General features: G+C 45.4%; 1 pseudogene; it reads left to right on the forward strand.

Annotated features, from left to right (window-relative positions):
• The first annotated feature begins 1,988 nt into the window (after nucleotides 1–1,988).
• On the forward strand, nucleotides 1,989–24,713 carry LOC147668716 (uncharacterized; annotated as a pseudogene).
• The last annotated feature ends 281 nt before the right edge of the window (nucleotides 24,714–24,994 follow it).

A 24,994-nucleotide genomic window follows, 5' to 3' on the forward strand; every position in this document is an offset into this window, starting at 1 on the left:
CTCTCCAACCTTTTGTGGAGAAATCAACATCTCCATTTTCAAAACTGGTAACATCCTCATCCAAGCGTCCGTACCCCATCTTAACACCTTCGAACTCCATTTCATATCCTTGGCCATCCAACTTTCCAATTCCACCACCAGCCCCCCTTACCCTCCACCTCCTCTCTCCCCTCCGACCCTGCCCCACGAGCCCACCTCTCCCGCCCCTGACCTTTCAACATCCAATGACACTATGCATACGTTGTCACCTATCCCCTCTTTCCTCACTATGACCTCCCCTCTCCCCTTGATCCTCCCCTGGACCCCTCACTCCCAATCCCCCCTGCTCCCAACCAGCCCACCCATTCCCCTCCCTATTACTCCACCCTCCTGGCCCTCTTTTACAGTCTCCCCTTCCATTCCTCCTCCAACACCCACTCACTCCTCCTCTCCCAACTCATCCTCACTCTCGCAGAATCACAATACTCCTCACCCAGATTCCCCTTCCATTCCTCCTCCATCCCCCCTCATTCCTCCCCTCCCAATTCAGCCTCACACCCTCTGAATCACACTACCCCACACCCTTCTACTCCCAACTCTTCCTCTCCCTCCCTGAACTATACTCTTCCCATTAGCTCACCCCTCACTCCTACACCAATCCGCAACTGTACCTCCTTGCTATCCCCAAACTTCTCTTCCACAGAGGTCTCATCTCCCCTCTACCCCGACATGCCACTCCTTCTCCCTTTTAACTACAGCCCTCCCTGCTCTCCTGCCTGCCTCGGCTCATCCCCTTCTCAGAACAGGCCTCCTGCCTGCATTTGCTCACTGCCTCCTCAGAGCAGGCCCCCCCCTGCAGCTAACTCCGACCCCCATTTGTCCTCTTCCCCCCACACTCGATTTACCCCCTCACTCTTATCTCAAACTCCCTTCGCAACATCGAACTTAAGATCTCCACTCTTACCAGAGATCTCTCTCGTCTTAGGAACGATTTCCTCAACCTCAAATCCAGCGATCCCCCTCCCCAAAGAAACACCGCTAACCCCGATCTAATAAACCCCACCACCTCCAAACCGTGGAAAACAACTCCCTTGCTTTGCCGGGCTCAAAGACCACTCCGCACCACCTGCACCCTCTCTCACCGGGAGATCTCCGACCTTCAAAATTCCTACCCTCCATACTCTTCAACCATAAACACGCCTCCCCCCTTCTCAAACATCCCCGTCATATTGGGGACTAGTCGTATTCCCCTTTTATCTGTCTCACCTAGACCCCCTCCTCTTCTCACCTCCATACATGCCCTCCCATCTCCCAAACCCACTCCCAAACCCCTCACCTGCATGCTTGTTACCTGCCGCTCCGCTGCCCGACATGCCATAGAAATCTCTGAAACCATCCTTAGCGAATCCATCGACATTGCGTTCCTTACAGAATCCTGGCTTAATGACCACTCTACAAGCATTCTTGACATACTCTCACCCCCGGGCTACTCCATCATTAGGGAAGATAGACCCATCCGAAAAGGCGGTGGTGTAGCTATCATCTTTAAAGATGAATTACAGCTCTCCCTTATCAATAACGCCGAATATGCCTCCTTTGAATACCTCGTAGCCGAACTCAAAATACAGGGTTCCCCCCCCATCCGCCTTCACAATTTATATAATCCGCCTGGAAATACCTACCCATTCATTGATGAGCTATCTAACCTTCTTACCCAATCCTCAATTTCCAAATCTAAAAACATCTTCCTGGGAGACTTTAATCTCCATTGGAATGATACTAAAGATCCCTCAATCTCCCTCCTCTCTGACCTTCTCAAAATTAATGACCTCAAACAAATCTGTCAGTCGCCAACCCATTCCAAAGGAGCCACCCTTGACGCTATCATAACCAGCAAAGATCTAGCCCTCCTATCTAACATCATTCCCATTGACTGCTCCGACCATCACCCTATCCTGTTCACCATAACCACCTCTGCCTCCCCCCCTCCTTCCAAAACTATTAAACCCATGAAACTGATCCGCAATCTCAGTCTTATCCCTCCCGATTTACTTGAATCCAAACTTCATGCCCAGCTTCTCGCTATCCCACCCTCCCTTAACACGAATGAACTAACCGAACAATATAACAAAGCTGTCACTGCTACCCTTGACCTTCTCGCCCCTCTCAAACTCAAAAAACAAAGAAATATCCCCTCCAAATCATGGTTTAACACAGACCTAAATAATGAAAGACGTAGACTCAGACTGACTGAAAGATTATGGAGACAGCACCCCTCTCCCTCTAACCTGACCCGCCTCAGACTTGCTAGATCGTCCTATAAAAAACACATCTTTAGACAAAAAACTTCCTTCTTTAGATCACAACTAGATCGAGCTCAGAATAGGCCAAGAGAACTATTCAACATTGTGCGCAATCAAACTGCTTCCGCCACCCCTTGTCCCACTGGCCTCGACGACTAGATGTGAAGAAATAGCTCTCTTTTTTTCAGACAAAATTAAACTTATTGAGCAATCCTTCCTCTCTACTGTGATCCCTCCCACCAATCCGAACATCTCTCTTAATATCCCACCCTACACCATAACTCCCCCTACACCCACTACTGCCCTTCTAAACTCTGATCTCCCTCACCGCCCCTTGCCCTCCAATTTCCTTGACTCCAATCATCCTAACTCTCTTACTAGAAATAATGCCACGTGGCTTCACTTCCAGCCAGTCACTGAAAGAGATGTCTTTAACATCATCTCCAAACTCAAGCCCTCTTCCCACACCAAAGACCCTCTCCCCTCCAAGCTTGTCCAAAACCTCAAACACATCATCACCCCTTCCTGGACCTCCATTATCAACAGCTCCCTTGCCACCGGCTGTGTCCCCACTTTATTGCAACTAGGCCAAATCACCCCCATTATCAAAAACCCTTTGGCAGACCCAAACGACCTCAATAACCTTCGTCCCATCTCCAACCTTCACCTTCTTTCGAAACCCCTGGAAAAATGTGTCCTTCTCCAACTAGATAGACACATTGAACACTTCAACTTACTAGACCCCTTCCAATCTGGCTTTAGGAAAGGATGCAGCACTGAAACCGCCATGCTAAACATTGTTGACGACATCCACCACTCACTTGACAATGGTGAATCTAGCCTGCTGATCCTCCTTGATCTCTCTGCAGCGTTTGATACTGTTAACCACTCTGCTCTACTAAATGTTCTTAGAGATCGATTCGGCCTGAATGGTATGATACACAAATGGTTTGTCTCATACTTACAACACCGTTCTCAACAAATCAAAATCCAAAATTGCCTATCTAACCCTACCTCCATCTCCTTAGGAGTTCCGCAAGGATCCATCCTCTCTCCCACTCTCTTTAACCTTTTCATGGAACCCCTCACACTCATTCTCAAACAAGCCGGGATTAACTACCATCTCTATGCTGACGACACCCAACTCTATTATAAGATTAAAACTCATGCTGACATCCTTCAACTCAACAACACTCTCATCAAGATCCAATCCTGGTTCCACAGTAACCACCTCAAACTCAACCCTAAAAAAACTGAAATCATTCTTTTTTCCCCTAAAAATAAGCAGCTCCCCATTCAGAAGTGGATCTCTGACCTTAACGCCCTCAACTGCTCCTTATCTTTATCCTCCTCAGTCAAATCTCTAGGGATCTCCCTTGACAACCTCCTAACCCTCAAGGTACACATTAATAATTCTGCCAAAGGAGCCCTCTTCACTCTCCGCCACCTTAAGAAAATCAAGCCCTTCATGCCGATCGATGATTTCAAACTAGCAGTCCAATCCCTTGTTCTTTCTCGCATCGACTACAGCAATGCCATTCTCACCGGAATTTCCAAGATCCACCTAGCACCTCTTAAATCTGTGTTTAACTTTGCAGCTAGGCTTACCGCAGACTGCAAGCGATTCGACCACATATCCCCTGCCCTTAAAACCCTTAAATGGCTCCCCATTGAAGGTAGATCCATTTACAAAACAGCCTGCATTACACATAAAATTCTCCATCAGAATACACCGACCTACCTCGCTAGCAAACTCACTAAAGCCGGTTGCTCCCGTTCCTTGAGAAGTACTAACACCCTCCTTCTTATCCCCCCCTTCAAAAAAAGAAAACCACCCAGTCTCGATCCTTTTCTGGCAACGCTCCTTGCATTTGGAATGCCCTTCCAACTTACCTTCGCTGCAACCCTTCCTACTCCAGTTTCAAAAAAGAACTCAAACTACATCTCCTCAATAAATACTGGGGACCCTAATCCATATCTGTTCTCTTCCACTGGCTACATTCTGTCCGACCCTAGATGCTTTCGCCCTCCCTTGTTTTTAGCCTTACTCGCCCTTTCTCCTCGTCACTTCCCCCTCCCTGTTTACCACCTTCACTCCTCCTTGCCCCCCCTTCCCTTGTCCACCCTCAGCCCACATCCCCTTCAACCCCCCCCTCATTTCTGCCCCTCCCGCTTCTCTTCCTTACCAACCTAACGGACCACTAGCCTCCCTATCCTGACCCTACAATTTTCCGGCTTTTGCTATTTTTTTTTTATTTTTTTTTCTCAATTTGTGCCTTTTGATATTTTTGATTTATCACATCTTACACATTTTGTTGTGCTTATTTCCCATATTTATCTTTTTGAAACCTGTCAGGCGGAGACTTTTATGTTGTGTATATACATTGATGCTATGTGTGTCCCCTGTCTTATTGACCTTGTCTCTAAAATGTAAAGCGCTCTGATACCCCCGGGTCCAGCCAGCGCTATATAAAACCTCTAAAATAAATTAATTAAATAAATAAATAAATATTCAAATTGGTATTCATTTTCCGAATCTTACCTTAGAAAATTTCCCCACGATGGACTCTATGATAAAATTCCATTTAATAATCATATTCATATCACCCTGGGTACCCTGATCACTTTCCTTAAACAATGCCTCAGCCATTTGCATAATATCCTCCTTTTTGGCTAGATTCCAAACCAGCCTCCTCAGATTGTATGCCGAACATGCAGAGTTGGGAAGATCCTTAGATTTTAGAAGACTTCCTACCAAAAAATTTAATTTTACAACCTGGGGGTTGTGATCACTTTCTGGCCGGACGATTACCTTATATTCAGACACATGAGATCTCATATTGTCCGAAATAAATGTACAATCGATGATTGAACATTGCTTAGAGTTTTAGAATGTGGGAATTGATCCAGATTTTTCTTTTAACTGGCTGGTTCCAGCCTCAGACATAATATCACAGCAATCGTTAGCTAAACCTCCTGATTTAAAGATTAATTCTGAGCACCGAAATAATTGCAAATTAAAATCACCCGATACGGGGGCGTGGCTTGGCGCCCGAGAAGCATGGCGGCTTTGCGGTGAGCGCTCCGTTACCGCTGCTGGGACCAGCGGAGTGAGGCACGCCTCGGCATTTTGTACACCATATTTTGCTGTCGGGAGGATGTAGAGCATGTCCTGAGCTCTCCTCCGACGTTGTGGCAGCTTTCTCCACCCGGTTTTCGCTCATAGTAAGTCCGGTCGAGGCTCTCCAACGGCCGCGACCGCCATTTTGTTTTTGCTGTGACGTGCAATTCCTCTCGTCCTAATGCCTCATTCCAGCGCATTTGGCATAATTTGCCTACATTATGACTCTTTTTTCCCCTAAACGATATTTTATTGGCTTTTCTTATGTTAAACACCTCAGCTCCTTATAAGGTGCCAGAGCTTCGACATTCTACAATGCTGGGCGGCCATTTTGTGATTCATCACAGCCTTCAACACCTTGCTTCATTTTTTCTCTTCTGAGGTGCGCTTTTTGAATCCTGCGGATGATGTTTCTCCATTTTCTTCATTATTGAGGTTTTGGCTGTTGTTTTTTTTTCATAGGTGATTAATACTTTCTGCAGTCCTGTGGATTTCAAGCACGCCTTGTTGCAGTTCAGCTTAATTATACCTTGGCCCTGTCCTACTACCCCGTATTTAGTTACTGGTCCTTTTTGTGGGCAGAAACAAGCTGCACTTGGTTTCTAGTGCTCCAAAACGCATTTTGCTTAAAAATTCTAAGCTATTCTCCGAGTTTGCCATTCTTGAGGCATTGAATCCATCTCCTATTCAGGACGTGTCCTTTACAATGGAATTATCTACGCCAGTTTCAGGAAAAGCTACTTCTAAGAGGTTAAAAAAAGGGATGTATGACGTTACAACGCATACTTTTACCACGCATACCATTACAACGCGGTATTTACAACGCATACCGTTACAACGCATAGCGCTTAGAGGTGCTGGATAGTGGTAAGTATAATTTTATATTCCAATTCCAGTCCCCGTGGACACTAGGGAAGGTGTTGGATATAAAATTATACTTATTCCCTATCCTAGAGCGCCCCCCAGCGCAATGCGTTGTAATGGTATGCGTGGTAATGCCTGCGTTGTAATGGTAGTGCGTGGTAAAAACTTCGTTGTAACAGTTGAATACCTAAAAAAAGACCCTCCTTCTCCGTCTTAGCCCATATCCTCTGCATCTGTGGAACTTTTATTGGAGGAGATCAGGCTCTTCGCCCCTTCATGGAGGAAACCAACGCTAAATTACAGGTGCTAAATGATAACTGGTTGCAAATGGATGCAAGGGTCACTTCCGTAGAGCAAAGCGTTTCCACACTTCAAGAATCTTCCACCAAGGTCTCACACTTGTCTTCACAGGTCTCCTCCCTTCAACGGCAAGTGGAGGAACTTGAAAATTGAAATCGACGCAATAACCTGCTTATTTACGGCCTGGTGGAGGGCTTCGAGGGGAATGACCCAATTGCCTTCTTCAAGTCTTTTCTCCCCAAGCTGCTTCATCTACCTGAAGGTACTTTGCTCAATATTCAACATGCGCATAGGCTTGGTGGGCCTCCCTGTTCATCATCAACTGCTTCAAGGCCACAAGGAGTTATCATGTATTTTTTAGAATACACGGACCTTTTGAAAGTTCTTTCCGCAGCTGGAGCCTCTCCTAGGCTTACTTGGTCTGGTTCTTCTCTATTCTTTGCGCAGGACTATGCCAAAGTTACAGCAACCCGACGTAAGGCTTTTCTGGATATGCGTGCTGATCTTCAATCCATTGGAGCTAGATATGGTCTCTTCCACCTGTGTCTTTTCAAAGTCACCTTCAACAACAAGACAACAATTATGAGGATCCAGTTCCCCTTCGCAGCTTCCTGAATTTGTGCAGAACAACTTCTATGGATCTCTCTGACTCTTCTTTCTCCATTCCTCCTTGAATTTCTTGCACCTTTTTCCGTACTTTTCTGACTTTTTTCTTTTCTGTTCTCCTTCTGCAGATCTCCTAATTCTTCTACTGATGCGCTTATTATGGTATCATTGTAATCTTTCTTGTTTCTTTCTCATTTCCTTACTAGCTAAGTAGTTGTTATTTCTTTTTTTATTCCTTTCTTGGATTGCTAACTCTTGATACCTCCCCATGTTTTCAGCAGATTCATCATCATGTTCCGTGGGTTCCCCCGGTTGTACGTTTCACTGACCTTGGTAGTCTTGCCTGATGTTAAGGGGTGTTCCACTCTCTCTTTTCAATGTATGTGCTCCTACAGGGGGTGATCCTTCATTTTGGCACAGGATTGTTGGAATATAAAATCATATATAATCATGATTGTCTCACTATGTACCATATAACCGCATATACGTATTCATAGATCGTGAAGAGACGAATATTGTATGATAACCTAATGATAGGTTATGAAGGTTCGTTTTGACCTATTGATATAGTTAGGACTACTTTGTTTCATCTCCCTTCATCTATGTATAAAGTCTCAGAAGTTACATGGTATAACGCAGGATACGAAGACAGGTTAAGTTGCTTAGTCTGCCTCTCTTCTCATTCGAACATGGCTCAGGGAAACCCAAGGTCACACTTGCCCTTCTCGTAGGATGCATATATTCTAGCAGGGGCAGTTTCTATACTCCTCGGGTCTAAGATAGACAAGAAGGGCACCCCACTGACCTACCCTCGGAATAGCTTTTAGCTTAGCGATTGACAAATGTGTAATAACCTTAAATGGGTGTTCCTGTAGACTAATGGACAACTTGTGTACTTCCTTTTTGGGTGTTAACTAGAATATGTAAAACGTATATATACTTTGTATTATGTGTATTTCGTTAGTCTCCTCTGCGCACCTCCATGGGTCGTGTAGACCGAGGCTCCCCTGTCAGGGCTTGTATTTTGATTCAATAAACGATTCGACCTTCTCCATTGCCGACTGCCTAGTTCGTCTTTGATTATAGATATATTAATATATATATCCTTGGACTATTGGTAAGTATAGTCCGGCCTTCAGAAAATTATAGATCCTTCAGTTGGCGACTCCGCCGGGACTCCGCGTTAGGGTCGTCCCCTCCTGTAATCAGGAGCAGAAAGGACAGGGAGGAGTTCTGGCCGAGTGGGTGGACAAGAAGTATTCATTTAAAGACCCCGTTAGTGGAGAGTTCGCCCTCTAACCCAGTATCCCTCCCGGCTGTCGGAGACCCTATGCCGGAGTCCTACGGGCTTAACTCGAGAGAAACACAGACTGTGTCGGTCTGTCTAGAAATCGGCAGTGGAGAAGTCGGGATCGACCTGAGTGCACCAGGTGAGTGAATCTTCTGATTAAGATTGGAAACGGACACTTGAAGGAAGTGTCCATTTGGAAATTGTAAACTGTTTGTTTGTCGGTGGCCGGGGTAGCCGGACCACGAGGGAATCAGAAAAGGGGTCTGGCGTTGCGGTGCAGGGGCTGCACGGGCAGACACCTTTTGGGATTTGTATTGACTTTGTGAAATTGCACTTGGTACCTTGCGAAGCAGGGGGTGTTCGCTCGGCCAAATTCACTCAGGAGATGCCCTGGGAGCAGCTGGGTAAGCTAGGGTTCTGGAGCCTTGTGCCCTGAAACACCGGCCCAACCAGAATATGACCAGGGGATATCTAAGAAGTGAGTTTGTGGTCTTCCTACCGAGAGGCTTAATTGTGGTTGCTGGAATTCTTTGGAATTTGATTCCCCGAACAGGAGTCGATGGGCTCCGTTCGTATTAAAAGACATATCATTTGTATTTTGATTTTGTATAAGAGCTCATTTCGGAAACCCTGACGCAGTTTTTGCTGCATCTTGTATGACAACAAAAAAGGAAGAGTACAAGAGAGTGAATGGTGAAGAGGGCGCGCCCGTATGAAAGAAGCGATTGACAAATTCGTAACATTTGTAATATTATTGTTAATATGCCTTCTTTTAGTAAACTATGTTTTGGGTGCTGCTGTCGGAGAGGTGCTCGGCTGGAAGAAAGACAGCCTGCCCCTCCCGAAGGAAGCCCCAGTTTTGATATGTATGTTAAACATGGTCTTACCCCAATTTTATTTAATACATTATGGAATAAGTATACAAGAGATAATGCCGAAATGCAATTGCCCCTCACAGGGTCGTTTGATGAAAACAAAATAAAGTATTTGAAGAATAAAATGTTTATGAAGAAAAGTCGCCAGTCTATGTTTGACTCCTTGAACCTATGGTTGAAAGAAATAAGGGAAGAGAAATTGGGAAGGATTAAATCTGGACAGACCATAACTCAAAAGGCTGTAGCTTATGATAAGGGAAAAATGGAGGAAAATATTGCTCAAATGGATAGACAGTTTCGTTTAGGAACAGACAAAAGTTATGTGACTCGACCCGATACGGGAGATGAATTAGAAGGGTTGTTAGAAGCTCGTCCACCTCCTCCTTATGCCCCACAGGGTCTATACCCAGCAGTGCCATTGGTTCACCAAGGGCCTGCGCCTGAGCCTGCGCCTCCGCCGGCGCCCCCACTTCCGCCAGCACCTCCCATACGAAATCTTGTAGGAGCAATGGCTACGGCCCAGTTAGATGGGTCTGTTCGGGATGCGCTGCTTCCCCCTCCTTCGCTCCGACCCTCTGCTTCACCCCTGGTTACATTACAACCGGATTCGGTTGTACCGTCTATATCAAGTCCAATATTTCTCTCCCCTCCGACTCGAAGCATTAAATATCTTCGAGCTTTGGCTACCCTAGACACGACCCCTAAACGTTTGGGGTCGGATCTGAGTGACCCACGGGTTTATACCAGATCTGCACTGGGTATGGAGGAACGAAAAACTATAGCAAACCAGGCGTCCCAATGGATGCGGAATGCTATTTATACGATGGAGGATATTTGGAGTACTATGAAATATTACCAGCCTGTTGCCCAACAATTAGCTTTAGAAAATATGACGATTCATTTGATTTCGTTATAGGAACAGTGTTTTGAGGAGGGGTATGCCCCACAAATTTTAAAGGATATAAGAGACAGAGCCCACAAATTCCACCTGCAGGCCGATGAAGTATATCAGAATGTGGCAACCTTCTTGCAGTATCGTGAGCGAATGCATCAGAGATGTACCGATTGGGGAACACAGAATCCTATGAGAGAAGTACATCCTCTTTTCTTTCCAGAATTACCTGAACTTAAGGATAACGGGGGCAATGTAACTAGACCTAGGGAGGACGCAAGGCTTCAGGAACAATGGGTTTATACCCCTTGGAAACGAAGCGAGGTCCTTACATTAAAAGCTCAGCTCCCTGACCCTCGTAAGAATCCCACTGCTTATTACAAAGAATTGGGCGAAGCTGCTAACTCTGCGATCATGACTATACCCGACATTGAGTTATTCTTTGGCCTTTTGATCCCGGTCGATATCTGGAGACAGATACATTATACGGATCATATTCCCGAGTTAGGAGCAACGTGGGTTCAATTAAAAGATTGGGATAAGGAACGGAAGCCTGGGGGAAAACCCTGAGATTAAATATTAGCAGTACCAGATAAAATAATTACGTACATGCAAACACTCCTGCCTCCTAAGAAAATAGATTGGGATAAGTTAGCTGCTTGTAAACAGAAAAAGGACGAGAGTGTCTCGGATTTCTTCACCAGATTTGAGAAAACATTTATAGATTTTAGTGGGCAGGATTTATCCACGGATGGGGGAATACGATTGTTTGTAAATAGATTTGTGATGAATTTGTTACCAGAGATTTTGACATGCCTTCAGGCGGCCGAAAGTACATGGACTACGTCCACCCCATCTGTAATCCTTAGTATGGCTCAGTATTACGAGCACCGAGAGAATGAAAATAAGGAAAGGACGGAGAAGAAAACAAAAGATTTGAAGACTAGAGTCTTGATGCAACAAGTTAGTAGAGGACAGGATTCGGGACGAAGTGGGCGCGGTTCCTTCCAAAGAAGGACCGGCAGAGGACGAGGAGGTCCCCCGAATGTTGGTTTGAATCAATGCTCGTATTGTAAACAACAGGGGCATTGGAGAGCGGACTGCCCGTTGTTAATGGCCAGAAATGTTCCCAGTAGGGGACGAGGCCGGGGCCGGGGAAACATTGATCGAAATAGCATGAGAAGAGAAGATGGGGATTCCCGAAAAAATTATTTTGATAATCCACAGAACAGGCAGTACTATAATGAGAATTTCGTGGATGATGAATACGATGAACAAGATTACGCATGAGACAGCCAAGGACAGAGAGGGGGCCACATTACAGTACCAATTGACCAAGAGGGACCTTATGTACAAGGGGAACTTTTGGGTGCATCAGGAAAAAATTCCTAGTTGATACTGGAGCAATGAATAGTTCAGTTGCTCATACCATGGTCCCAGGGGCGGCTCTGTCTGGCCACAAAAATGTATCAGTAGGGTTCTCTGGAATACCAGTGGTAAGCCCCATTTCCAAGCCTCTGCCCTTCACTATAGGACCTATTTCTATACAGTCGCCCTTTTTGCTAACGTCTAACTGTGGTGAGAACCTTTTGAGTTTAGACATCTTAAAAAAATTACATGCTCGGATTTACTGCTCACCGGATGGTATATATTTGACAATGCAGAAACCTTCTTTGCAGGATTCTCAATATTTTGCAAGGAACGAGCATTTACCCCCTGAATTCTCTACCATTCCTCAGAGCTTGTGGGCGACAGGAGACACTGATGTAGGTCTGTTAAAGATGGTCCATTACTCTGAAACCTAATGCGCAGCTGCCTCGCATTCCACAATATAAGATTTCACCTGAAGGTGAACGGGCTATGTTAGAAATTATTCGGGACCTTATTCAAAAGGGGGTGGTAGAAGAAACATCAGCTAATATTTGTAACAGCCCGATTTTGCTGATTCTGAAGAAGACACCAGTTGATGGTGCTCCAGATTATAAGCATACTTACCGTTTTGTGATTGACCTTCGAGCAGTTAATAAAATAGTGGTTCCACAGTATCCAGTGTTACCTGATATAACAGCTATTTTAACCATGATTCCTCCCACAGCCAAATACTTTTCGGTAATTGATCTGAAGAATGCCTTCTTTAGCATCCCAATTCATCCAGATAGTAGGCATATCTTCGGATTCTCATTGGCTGGCCGAAGTTTCAGATTTACTCGCGCTCCTCAAGGCTATACTGAAAGTCCCAGTATTTATAGTCAGGCTTTAAAAGCAGTTCTAGATGAATTGATTTTGCCTGCCGGAAATTCCATTATTCAGTATGTGGATGATATACTAGTGGCTTCCGATACTAAGGAGGGATACAAGGAGGCTACGGTAAAATTGTTACACCATTTGGCTAAGAAAGGAAATAAAGTGTCCCTTTCTAAATTTCACTATTGTCGACAGGAAGTGACCTACTTAGGCCATTTTCTGTCGAAAGCGGGGAGACGATTGACTCCAGAGCGAATATCTGTAATAACTAACATGTCTGTCCCTCGTACACAAAGTGATGTTCGTGCTTTTCTTGGCATAACCTCTTACTGTCGTAAGTGGATTCCTAACTATTCACTACTCTCTAAACCCTTGTTGCAATTGACAATCAAAGATGTGCATGAACCCTTGCCCTGGACGGATGAATGTCAAGAAGCCATTGTATCTTTAAAGTCTGCTCTTTGTTCTGCACCTGTGATGGGAACCCCAGATTTCCGGAAACCTTTTTCACTTTATGTGCATGAGGTAGACAGTTGTTCATTATCGGTGTTAACACAGACTTTTGGGGAGAAACAGAGACCTTGTGCATATTTCTCTTCGATTTTGGATATTGTAGCACAAGCCCTCCCAAGCTGTCTGAGGCCCACTGCTGCAGTAGCACTGGCCATCCGACAGTCGGAAGGAATAGTCCTTAACACTGATCTCACAGTCATGGTACCGCATGTTAGGATATTCTTTTAAACAGGACCAAAACGCAACATCTCACGAGTGCTAGATTGACAGGATATGAATTGACACTGTTTGCCCCCAATAGTACTATTAAGAAATGCACTACTTTGAATCCTGCTACGTTATTACCTCTCCCTGACAAAGATGAAAGAGTTGATGTCCATGATTGCGTGTTCAGAACAGAAGAAGAAACAAAAGGACGTGTAGATTTAACTGACACCCCTTTACTTGAACCAGATGGAGAATTATATGTTGACGGCTCCTGTTTCAAATTGCCAGATGGCACTATGACAGCTGCGTATGCCATCACTACTCTGAAGACCATAGTGGAAACCGCAAGGATTCCACATCACTCAGCCCAGGCAGCTGAACTAATAGCTTTGTTAAGAGACTGTGAAATGAGTGAAGGTCTAGAAGTAAATATTTTCACAGACAGCCAGTACGCCTTTGGCGTCGCCCATAGTTTCAGAAGGCTGTGGAGGGAGCGGGGTTTCTTTACTACTCATGGCCAGAAAATACAGCATGGTCCCTTGATTGATCGATTGTTATTTGCCTTAACCTTACTAAAGAAGTTAGCCATCATTAAGTGTAGTGCACATAAGAAGGTTGTAGACTCCATTGGAAAAGGGAATGCCTTTGCCGATTCAGTAGCAAAAGAGACAGCTCAGACTAAAGGAAGTCCTATGTTTTCTAGTGCATCTACCCGATGGCCCACTAAATCATCCCTATTTTATAATACACTTGAAAGTGTAAAACAATTACAGAAAGAAGCAACTCCTGAAGAAATACAGAAGTGGGAACAGGGCATTGGGAAATTAGATGAGAATGGGTGCTGGATAGACCGATCTGAGAAACAGCGATGGTTGCTTCCTAATGCAATGGTATATGCAGTAGTTATGATGGTGCATGGACCGGCCCATATTAGTGCAAAAGGAATTAGCACAGTACTAGACCTGGTGTGGCATAACACTAATATTGCTAAAACAGTAGCCCACATTGTGAAATATTGTCCAGTGTGTTTACGACATAATCCTGGAGGTAGAGAATCTGTTTTGAGTGGCAACTTTGCTCTGCCATCTTTACCCTTTGAAGTTTTACAGATAGATTTCATACAAATGGAACGTGTAAATACTTTTAAGTATGTCTTGGTGGTTGTGTGTGCTTTCAGTAAGTGGGTTGAAGCCTACCCCACCAAAGATGCAAGTGCCATTACCACTGCAAAAGTTCTGATTAAGGAATTCTTTCCCAGATATTGTTTTCCCGAATTATCTGGTCGGACAACGGACCCCACTTTAATGCTACCCTTGTACAATGTGTTTGTGATGGCCTGCAGATCAGACAGAAGTTTCATGCTGCTAGGCACCTGCAATCTGCGGGACTGGTTGAAAAATATAACGGCATACTGAAACTCAAGATGGCCAAAGTCTGTGCAGACACTAGACTAAAGCGGCCTGATGCCCTCCCAATAGCTCTGCTGTCTCTTAGAACAACTCCTCATTCAAGGACTGGCCTGTCCCCTTATGAGATCACATTTGGCCATCCTGCCAACGTGTTGGGAGTCCCTAGACCTAGATCCTTTAGAGATATTGATTATCCATTGATGACAGATTATCTTTATGAGTTGACTAAAGATCTGCGTTCTATTAATCAACAGGTATCTGACACATTGCAGCCACCACCGGAGGGTCCTGGACATCGATTGGAGCCTGGCCAGTGGATACTGGTGAAGAATTATCAGCGAACATCGAGTTTGGAGCCCAAGTGGTCTGGTCCCTACCAGATTTTGCTGGTGACGAGGACGGCGGTGAAAGTGCATGGCCGCAAGCACTGGATACATGCGAGCCAAGTCAACCGCCTCCCACTACCACTGCCTTCTGATCAACAGGACAAAGACGGAGTGCCGAGTCAGGAAGGAGAACTGATTCGGAGCTTTATGCCCTTTTCGGATGTTCAAGAGAAAGAGTGATCAAGTGCTGTGTTGCCTGAAGGAGAAGGTGAAATAGCTGAGTCAAAAGCAACTAATCCCGAGGCAGCACGAGAGGTGACCAGGCCTGTTACCCATGCCACTGAATTGTTTTCTGACCAGGAACAACCTGGCCGTTGTCGATATGATCTGTGGCCCCGAAAACAGCGCGGTACCCCACTCGCTAATGAAGGAGAACAGAACGAGACATTGTGATATAAAACATCAAGCAGAGTGATTGGGGTGCTGAGCGAGACACTGGACTGAACTCGTAGAGAGCTGGGAACATTGTGTAAAAAGCTCTGTTCAGAAAGAAGGACTGAGATAAGGGCCGCGATCGTGCTTTTGGAATTTGAAAGTTTACTTTTTCTTTGGATAAACAGATAAGAGTCTGCCTGTGAGGCTCTAAAAGAAACAAAACGGACACAGGGAGAAGATCCCTCGCAGGGAAGAAGAAACCCTCTGGTGGTTGGCGTGCTTTGTGGATACAAAGATTAGTTTTGGACTTTTAGCAAGGGACCGAGATAGATTTGGACTTTTAGAGAGTATGTTTCCTTTGGTCGAATTATGATGGAGGATGAAAGACCGTTGGCCCCTCGGCGCCAGATTCGTGATATGTAATTGTTTTCTGGATGGCCCACCAGAGTGAAGGTGGGATTCGTTGTTTTAATTGCCCTAATTACTGTAATTATGATGTGTGTGTTCGTATACTTAGAATTTCAACATTCAGTTCGTAAATTGTTGAAAACGACTCCTGCTCCAGAGGAACATCAATTTTATTCTCTGCCCCCGCATAAGGCTAGGCATAGGGAGTCCTATTCGAAAAATGTATTCATAGAGATGTTACCCCAGACTCACAGTACCACAAACAAAACGAACTGCTGGGTTTGTGGTTTATTGCCATCAGTTATGCATCAACATGAATTATTTATATATCTCCCTCTATCGTATTTAGCTAGTTGCGAGGCATGGTGGCAATTGTTATCATTGATGTATTCCCATTATGTTGTAAATCCCAAAATACATTCCGAAAGAGATTATGAAGCTATTTTAAATATATAGAGAGACACCAAAGATTTGATGCAGAAGGAGATAAAGGTCAGGGTTCTTTAGATCCAAATGCTTGCATGAATGTATATACAGACTCTAAAAAATTATACCTTGTTACAAGAAGAGATGCAGGACTTTGAGCTTTTTAATTCCACTTTGTATTTTCAACATTTTAAGGAACACAATGTTACAAATGATAGAGCTCTGCCAGTCCCCATTATAAATTCCACTTCTTTGTTTTATATTAGGTGGCGAGGTCACATTAAGGTAGGGAGTAGTACCTGTAATTACACCTATACGTTGCAAACTGATAGTACTCCTCCGATGATCACCCCTCCTAATGTGTATTTCGTTTGTGGGGAGAATGCTTATACTTGGCTCCCCCGGGGATGAGCCGGGCGATGTTATCTGTCTTTCCTTTACCCTCCTGTTTATGTTGCCCCTTCTAATTATCATAAGACTCATCAGCTGATAAAGAGAGACTTAGAGACAAATAGAACTATTAGAAGCTATAATACTGATAAAACTGACCAGACAGATACCTCGCTACAACAGTTCGAAGATATTTCAAAGGGCCTGGTTCCATTTTGGGGTCCGATTTTCAATAGTCGGAACATAAGGTGCTTGTCTAGAATTGTGGAAAATGTGGTCCAAACAACGACTGAAATATTAGCTAACATCACTGTAGAGCTTCAGGCTACTAGACTCGTTTCTCTTCAAAATCGGATGGTGTTAGACGTCATCCTGGCAGATAGTGGTGGAGCTTGTCGTGTGATCAGCAGCTCTTGTTGTGTTTACATTCCTGATTCGGCCCCTACCATACACCTCGCTATTAAAAAATTGCATCTATTAGCTAATGAACTACATGAAGAGAATGGTACCTGGTCCCTCAGTGGGTGGTTCTGGAGTCTTTTAGCTACATGGGGATGGAAGGTATTTATGATTTTAGCAGGAGTATTTGGAATAATTTTCACTTACTGCTTATGCCTTCATTGTGGCCCAGCATGCTGTACCTTTTGTGCTACCAAAATAACGTCTTCTTTAACCCAGGCCCGACAAAAGAAGGTAGAAAAACAAATGATCCAGAAGGAAGTAGCAGATCTTATGCAGATAGATGAAGGGGTATTCGTAGAGTAGAGTAGTGTAGTTATATTGGCCATAGTGGGCCAAAAGGGCCGTCTGTTGGAATATAAAATCATATATAATCATGATTGTCCCACTATGTACCATATAACCGCATATACGTATTCATAGATCGTGAAGAGACGAATATTGTATGATAACCTAAGGATAGGTTATGAAGGTTCGTTTTGACCTATTGATATAGTTAGGACTACTTTGTTTCATCTCCCTTCATCTATGTATAAAGTCTTAGAAGTTACATGGTATAACGCAGGATACGAAGACAGGTTAAGTTGCTTAGTCTGCCTCTCTTCTCATTCGAACATGGCTCAGGGAAACCCAAGGTCACACTTGCCCTTCGCCTAGGATGCATATATTCTAGCAGGGTCCGTTTCTATACTCCTCGGGTCTAAGATAGACAAGAAGGGCACCCCACTGACCTACCCTGGGAATAGCTTTTAGCTTAGCAATTGACAAATGTGTAAGAACCTTAAATGGGTGTTCCTGTAGACTAACGGACAACTTGTGTACTTCCTTTTTGGGTGTTAACCAGAATATGTAAAACTTATATATACTTTGTATTATGTGCATTTCGTTAGTCTCCTCTGCGCACCTCCATGGGTCGTGTAGACCGAGGCTCCCCTGTCAGGGCTTGTATTTTGATTCAATAAACGATTCGACCTTCTCCATTGCCGACTGCCTTGTTATTCTTTGATTATAGATATATTAATATATATATCCTTGGACTATTGGTAAGTATAGTCCGGCCTTCAGAAAATTATAGATCCTTCAGGATGGCCTCCCACATCACCAGATTTGTGGATGACAATTTCATCATGGCAGGTGATTGTAACCAACCTTTGGACCCTTTTCTAGATAGACAATCCAAAGTCTCTTTTGTCCCTAACAAGCCACACAAGCTTTTCGCTCAAGCAATCTCACAACATAAGCTCATTGATGCTTGGCGCTTGTGTAATCCAGAGAACAAAGAGTTTACTTTTTACTCCCCTTCTCATCATTCGCAGTCCTGGATTGATTATATTTTTGTTTCCCATCATATCTCCAAGACTCTCACTAATGCAGAAATTGGCCCTATTTTGTCATCGGACCACGCTCCAGTCTCGATCAATATTGACATTTTACCAAATGTTATGGGACCTAGAAGATGGCGCTTTAATAACGCTCTTCTTTTGGACCCCAAATTCAATGCTTCCTTTTCTAATTTCTTTAAAGATTTTTTGGAAATCAATGATACACAGACCATCCCTAAACACATTATTTGGGATGCTTTTAAAGCGACGGCAAGGGATTTTATAATTGGTTTTGTCGCCAAAAAGCAGAAAAGCGCTTGAAAATATACTGGGGATCTTCTCCAAAACATTAAGAGATTGGAACACTCCTATTATACTTCTTACTCACAAGTAGGGCTCCCAGTTTTCCATTTTTACTGATTTATACAGGTAAATACAGACAGAAAACTACTTTTTTCCTGTCTGTATTTATTTTTAAATACAGAAAAATATGGAAAATATGTACAGATTGAGAGGTAGGTGAGATGAAACAAGATAATAGATTTCCTAATTAAGCTGATTTAAGTGCAGATTTACAGTTATTGATGTTATTCTACAATGCAAGTGTTTTCAGATAACGCTAGTGCACTGTATACTGCAGAAACCTTTTGGACATTCAAATGTGAGTATACACTTATCAAGTCAAATAAATGTGGAAAAATACCCATGGCAGCTTCAATTTACAGAAAACACAACATAAAAATTGATAAATACAGACAAAATGTGCAAAAAATAAATATGGATAAATACAGACGGAAATGTAGAAAAAATAAATACCATAAAACCGGGAGCCCTACTCACAAGACAGTTTGACAGCTCTCATTGACGCTAAACTAAAATTTAACAAACAATCCATGGAAGATGCTTCTCTATATTTGTTAAAATCCAGTGCGAAATTTTATGGGGTTAAGAATAAAGCGGGGAAGATTTTGGCCAATTATCTGAAAGTTAAGCACAATAAGTTGAATATCGAAGCTGTTTTTGATGATAACTCTGACCTCCAGCATAAAGATGTTGACATTCTTACTGAATTTTCACGTTTCTATACTACTCTTTATTCTTCAGACACTCATCCTACTGCCCAATCCTTATCCACTTTTTTTTCCGACATTCACACACCTCATAATTTTCCTCTTGACCTCACCTCTTTGGAATCTGCCATTTCCAAACTAGATCTGCCCACGGCCCTTCAACACCTTAAAAAAGACAAGGCCCCTGGACCGGATGGCTTCACGGTTGAATTTTATCTCCAGTTTTCTAACCTTCTCCTGCCTAAGTTACACTCCATTATAGATTCATTCGTCACTATGGATAGGTCCTCAGATGCTTTCTCTGACGCTTACATTTGTCTCATACCTAAGGAAAGGAAAGATACCAGATACTGCAAGAATTATAGGCCCATTTTGTTGATCAACATGTCAAGTCAAGTCAAGTCAAAGAATTTATATAGCGCACTACATACCCAGAGGGTCTCAAGGCGCTTAGGGAGGGGAGGAGGATTACTTGTCAAATATCCACGTTTTAAGTTGCTTTCTGAATGCTAGGTGGTTCTGGGTAAGGCGAAGGTAGGTGGGGAGTGAGTTCCATGTTTTAGCAGCCAGGTATGAGAAGGATCTGCCTCCCATGGTGGTCTTGTTGATGCGAGGTACAGTGGCGAGGGCTTGGTTGGAAGAACGTAGTTGGCGGGAGGGGGTGTAGAAGGACAGTCGTGAGTTGAGGCATTCTGGTCCGATGTCGTAGAGTGATTTGTGTGCGTGGGTTAGCAGTCGGAAAGTGATCCTCTTATTGACAGGTAGCCAGTGGAGGTCTTTCAGGTGACCAGAGATGTGTTCGTTGCGCGGGATGTCTAATATGATCCTGGCTGAGGCGTTTTGGATTCGTTGGAGTTTCTTCTGGAGTTTAGCGGTGGTACCTGCGTAGAGGGTGTTTCCGTAGTCCAGTCGGCTCGTGACCAGAGCATGGGTGACTGTTTTTCTGGTTTCGGTGGGGATCCAGCGAAATGTTTTTTTGAGCATGCGGAGAATGTTGAAGCAGGATGAGGATACGGCGCTGACTTGCCTGTTCATTGAGAGTGAAGAATTCAGGATAACGCCTAGGTTTCGTGCGTGGTCTGTCGGGATGGGTGCTTTTCCAAGGGCCTCTGGCCACCAAGAGTTGTCCCAGGCAGAGGGGGATGTACCTAAGATGAGGACTTCTGTTTTATCTGAGTTCAGTTTCAGACGGCTGTGTTTCATCCATTCGGCGACTTCTTTCATTCCTTCGTGTAGGTTAGTTTTGGCGGTGCTGGGGTCATTGGTGAGAGAAAGGATTAGTTGAGTGTCATCCGCGTAAGAGATGATGTTGAGGTTGTGTTGGCGGGCGATGGCCGCGAGGGGGCTCATATATACGTTGAAGAGGGTGGGGCTGAGTGAGGATCCTTGTGGTACGCCACAGATGACTTCAGTGGCCTCGGACTTGAATGGTGGAAGGCGGACTTTCTGGGTTCTTCCGGTGAGGAACGAGGTGATCCATTCAAGTGCTTTTCCATGTATTCCGATGTTTCTGAGGCGTTGTAAAAGGGTGCTGTGGCAGACTGTGTCGAAGGCTGCAGAGAGGTCGAGGAGGATGAGGGCGACTGTGTCTCCATTGTCCAGTAGAGTTCGAATGTCGTCTGTTGCTGCGATGAGGGCGGTCTCAGTGCTGTGTTTTGCTCGGAAGCCGGACTGTGAGGAGTCGAGGGATTTGTTGGTTTCGAGGAAGGCGGCAAGCTGGTTGTTGACCGCTTTCTCGATGACTTTGGCCGGGAAAGGAAGGAGCGAGATGGGACGGTAGTTTTTGAGTTCGGTGGGGTCCGCTGTTGGTTTTTTCAGAAGGGCGGTGAGTTCAGCGTGTTTCCAGCTTTCCGGGAAGGTGGCGGAGTTGAAGGAGCAGTTGATGACGTCTCGGAGGTGCGGTGCTATGACGGAATCTGCTTTGTTGAAGATGTGGTGAGGACATGGGTCTGTGGGGGATCCTGAGTGGATGGAGTTCATCAGGCGGATGGTGTCCTCAGTGGAGATTGGGTTCCAGTCGTTAAGGGTGTTCAAGGGGGGAGAATGTTCAGCATATGGTTGGGTGGGTTGGACTCCGGGTTGGTTGTCGAAGCTGTTGTGGATGTCTGCAATTTTGTTGTGGAAGAATGAGGCTAGGGAGTCGCAGAGGGCTTGAGAGGGGGTGATGTCGTTGGAGTTGGCCGAGGGATTGGTAAATTCCTTGACGATGTTGAAAAGTTCCTTGCTGTTGTGGGCGTTGTTGTCAAGTCGATCCTTGAATGCTGTTTTCTTGGCCTTTCGGATTAGTTGGTGGTGTGTGCGGGTGGCGTTATTGAAGGCGTCCTTGGTGCTCGTGGTTGGGTCTTTTTTCCAGGTCTTTTCAAGGGAGCGGCAAAGTTTCTTGGACTTCTTAAGATCATCGTTGAACCATGAGGCCTTCTTGCTGCCAGGTTTGCTTTGACGTTTTTTCAGTGGTGCTAAGGTGTCGGCGGTGTTGGATAACCATAGGGTGAAGTTGGCGGCGGCTTGGTCTGGGTTAGAAGAGTGGGCTGGGGTGTTTAGAAGGAGCGATGAGGAGATCTGGTCGATGGTGATTTTGTTCCAGTTTCTTTGCAGAGTTGGTTGGAGATGGTTGATGGGTTTTGGCTTGTTGTAGGTGAAGTGAACGCAGCTGTGGTCAGTCCAGAGGAGGTCCGTAGTGTGGCTGAAGGAGACATGATTGCTGGAGGTGAAGATAGGGTCAAGTGTGTGACCTGCGATGTGGGTGGGGGAAGTGACAAGTTGTTTAAGTCCGAGGTTGGCGAGGTTGTCCAAGAGGGTGGTGGTGTTGCGGTCGTTGTTCTTTTCAAGGTGAAAGTTGAGGTCTCCCAGAAGGATGTAGTCTTTGGAGGGGAGCGCGTGTGGAGTGATGAAGTCCGTGATGTCTTCACTGAATTTTGAGCGGGGTCCTGGTGGTCTGTAGAGGAGGGTGCCTCTGAGTGTGGTCTTGGGGTCGGTGTGGATCTGGAAGTGAAGGTGTTCGGAGTTGGCGAGATTGACGTCAGAGCTGGTTGAGATGCGGATGGATTTCTTATGGACGATAGCGATTCCTCCTCCTGTGTGGCCGGTACGGTCCTTGCGTATGATCTTATAGTCTTCAGGGATGGCAATGGTGATGTCTGGGGCGGAGGAAGCGTTCATCCATGTTTCCGTTAGGAAGGCGACGTCTGGAGAGATGGTGTCTAGTAGATTCCATAGGTCAATGGCGTGCTTGTGGACCGATCGGGTGTTGAGAAGGATGCATTGTAGGTGATTTGGGTCGGGAATCTGTGGTGTGGTCGTAGCGGAGATGTTGTCGGTGCCGATGAATTTGCAGGAGTAGCATGAGAAAGGTCCATGGGTGTTTCCAGGAGCGGCTTGGACGCAGTTGGGGGCGCGACCGGGGTTAAGGGCTAGGAGGGTGGCGGCATCGTAGGTAGTGCGGGAGGGCTGGGCAGCGCGAGGGGCAGGGGGTATGGCGCTGAGCGCGGTCCAGGCGCGGACGGGCGTAGACGGGCTTACCTTTGGCGCACCTTCGGCGCGAATGGGGCGCGGTCGCTGCGCGTGAACGCTGCGCGCGGGAACAACTGTCATAAATGGATAGTGGAGGGGGAGGGGCGAGGGCGGTTCAGCTGGGAGGCGGGGCGGGCTCAGGAAGCACAACAACAACAACAGGGACAAAATGGAGGGGGGAGCAGAGCAGGGCGCCGGGGGGATATCGTGCTAAAATCAAATTACAAAGCTCAAATGGTACAGGCAGGCGAAGCGAGCACAAATTAAATAGCAGGCGAAAAAAAACAATGGCACAGTAAAAATGCTAAACAGCATAGCTTCTAGGGCGCCGGGGGGGATATCGCGCTAAAATCAAATTACAAAGCTGGAATGGTACAGACAGGCGAAGCGAGCACAAATTAAATAGCAGGCAAAAATACAATGGCACAGTGAAAATGCTAATCAGCACAGCTTCTACGATACCGTGTCTCGGCAGAGAGACAGGGGAGCGAACCACTCAGGGCAGAGGCGATGAGGGGTCACAGCGCTGCGAGGTCCGGGGGCGCCGTAAATAGGTAGTGGGAGGGCGGTTCAGCTGGGAGGCGGGGCGGGCTCAGGAAGCACAACAACAACAACAGGGACAAAATGGAGGGGGGAGCAGAGCAGGGCGCCGGGGGGATATCGCGCTAAAATCAAATTACAAAGCTCAAATGGTACAGGCAGGCGAAGCGAGCACAAATTAAATAGCAGGCGAAAAAAAACAATGGCACAGTAAAAATGCTAAACAGCACAGCTTCTAGGGCGCCGGGGGGGATATCGCGCTAAAATCAAATTACAAAGCTGGAATGGTACAGGCAGGCGAAGCGAGCACAAATTAAATAGCAGGCGAAAATACAATGGCACAGTGAAAATGCTAATCAGCACAGCTTCTACGATACCGTGTCTCGGCAGAGAGACAGGGGAGCGAACCACTCAGGGCAGAGGCGATGAGGGGTCACAGCGCTGCGAGGTCCGGGGGCGCCGTAAATAGGTAGTGGAAGGGCGGTTCAGCTGGGAGGCGGGGCGGGCTCAGGAAGCACAACAACAACAACAGGGACAAAATGGAGGGGGGAGCAGAGCAGGGCGCCGGGGGGATATCGCGCTAAATTCAAATTACAAAGCTCAAATGGTACAGGCAGGCGAAGCGAGCACAAATTAAATAGCAGGCGAAAAAAAAACAATGGCACAGTAAAAATGCTAAACAGCACAGCTTCTAGGGCGCCGGGGGGGATATCGCGCTAAAATCAAATTACAAAGCTGGAATGGTACAGGCAGGCGAAGCGAGCACAAATTAAATAGCAGGCGAAAATACAATGGCACAGTGAAAATGCTAATCAGCACAGCTTCTACGATACCGTGTCTCGGCAGAGAGACAGGGGAGCGAACCACTCAGGGCATTTGCTAAGGCACTTTCTGCGAGGCTAGATCCCTTTTTACCTGACATGTTAGGTCCGGAACAGTCTGGATTTGTCAAAGGGCGTTTTATCACTGATAACACTAGGCTTTTATTTAATATCTTATCTCAATCTTCACGTCTCCAACACCCCCTGGCAGCGATTGCTTTAGACGCTGAAAAAGCATTTGATAGGATTGAATGTACATACCTCTTCTATACCCTTAAATGGTTTGGTTTTGGCCCTAAATGTATCTCTTTAATTACCTTCCTTTACTCTAATCCGAGAGCAGCAGTTTGTGCTAATGGTTTAATTTCCTCTTTTTTTAATTTAGGTAGAGGAGTTCGTTAGGGTTGCCCTCTTTCCCCGTTTCTTTATAACTTAGCTTTAGAGCCCTTCCTCTCCAAACTTCGCCGAAATCCTCACATTTTTTGTTTTCAGACACCGCATTCTCATGTCAAACTTGCTGCGTACGCGGATGACATCTTACTTTTTTTGTCCAATCCTACAGTTTCTGTACCTGCTTTCCTTGCAGAGGTCCATGAGTATTCTTTGATTTCTGGTTATAAATTGAACAGTGATAAATGCGAAATTTTGCCCTTAACAAAATGTACTTTTAAACCTGATTTCAC

This window comes from Lissotriton vulgaris, unplaced genomic scaffold (genome assembly GCF_964263255.1).
Source record: "Lissotriton vulgaris unplaced genomic scaffold, aLisVul1.2 SCAFFOLD_1144, whole genome shotgun sequence".
NCBI classification, from domain to species: Eukaryota; Metazoa; Chordata; class Amphibia; order Caudata; family Salamandridae; genus Lissotriton; species Lissotriton vulgaris.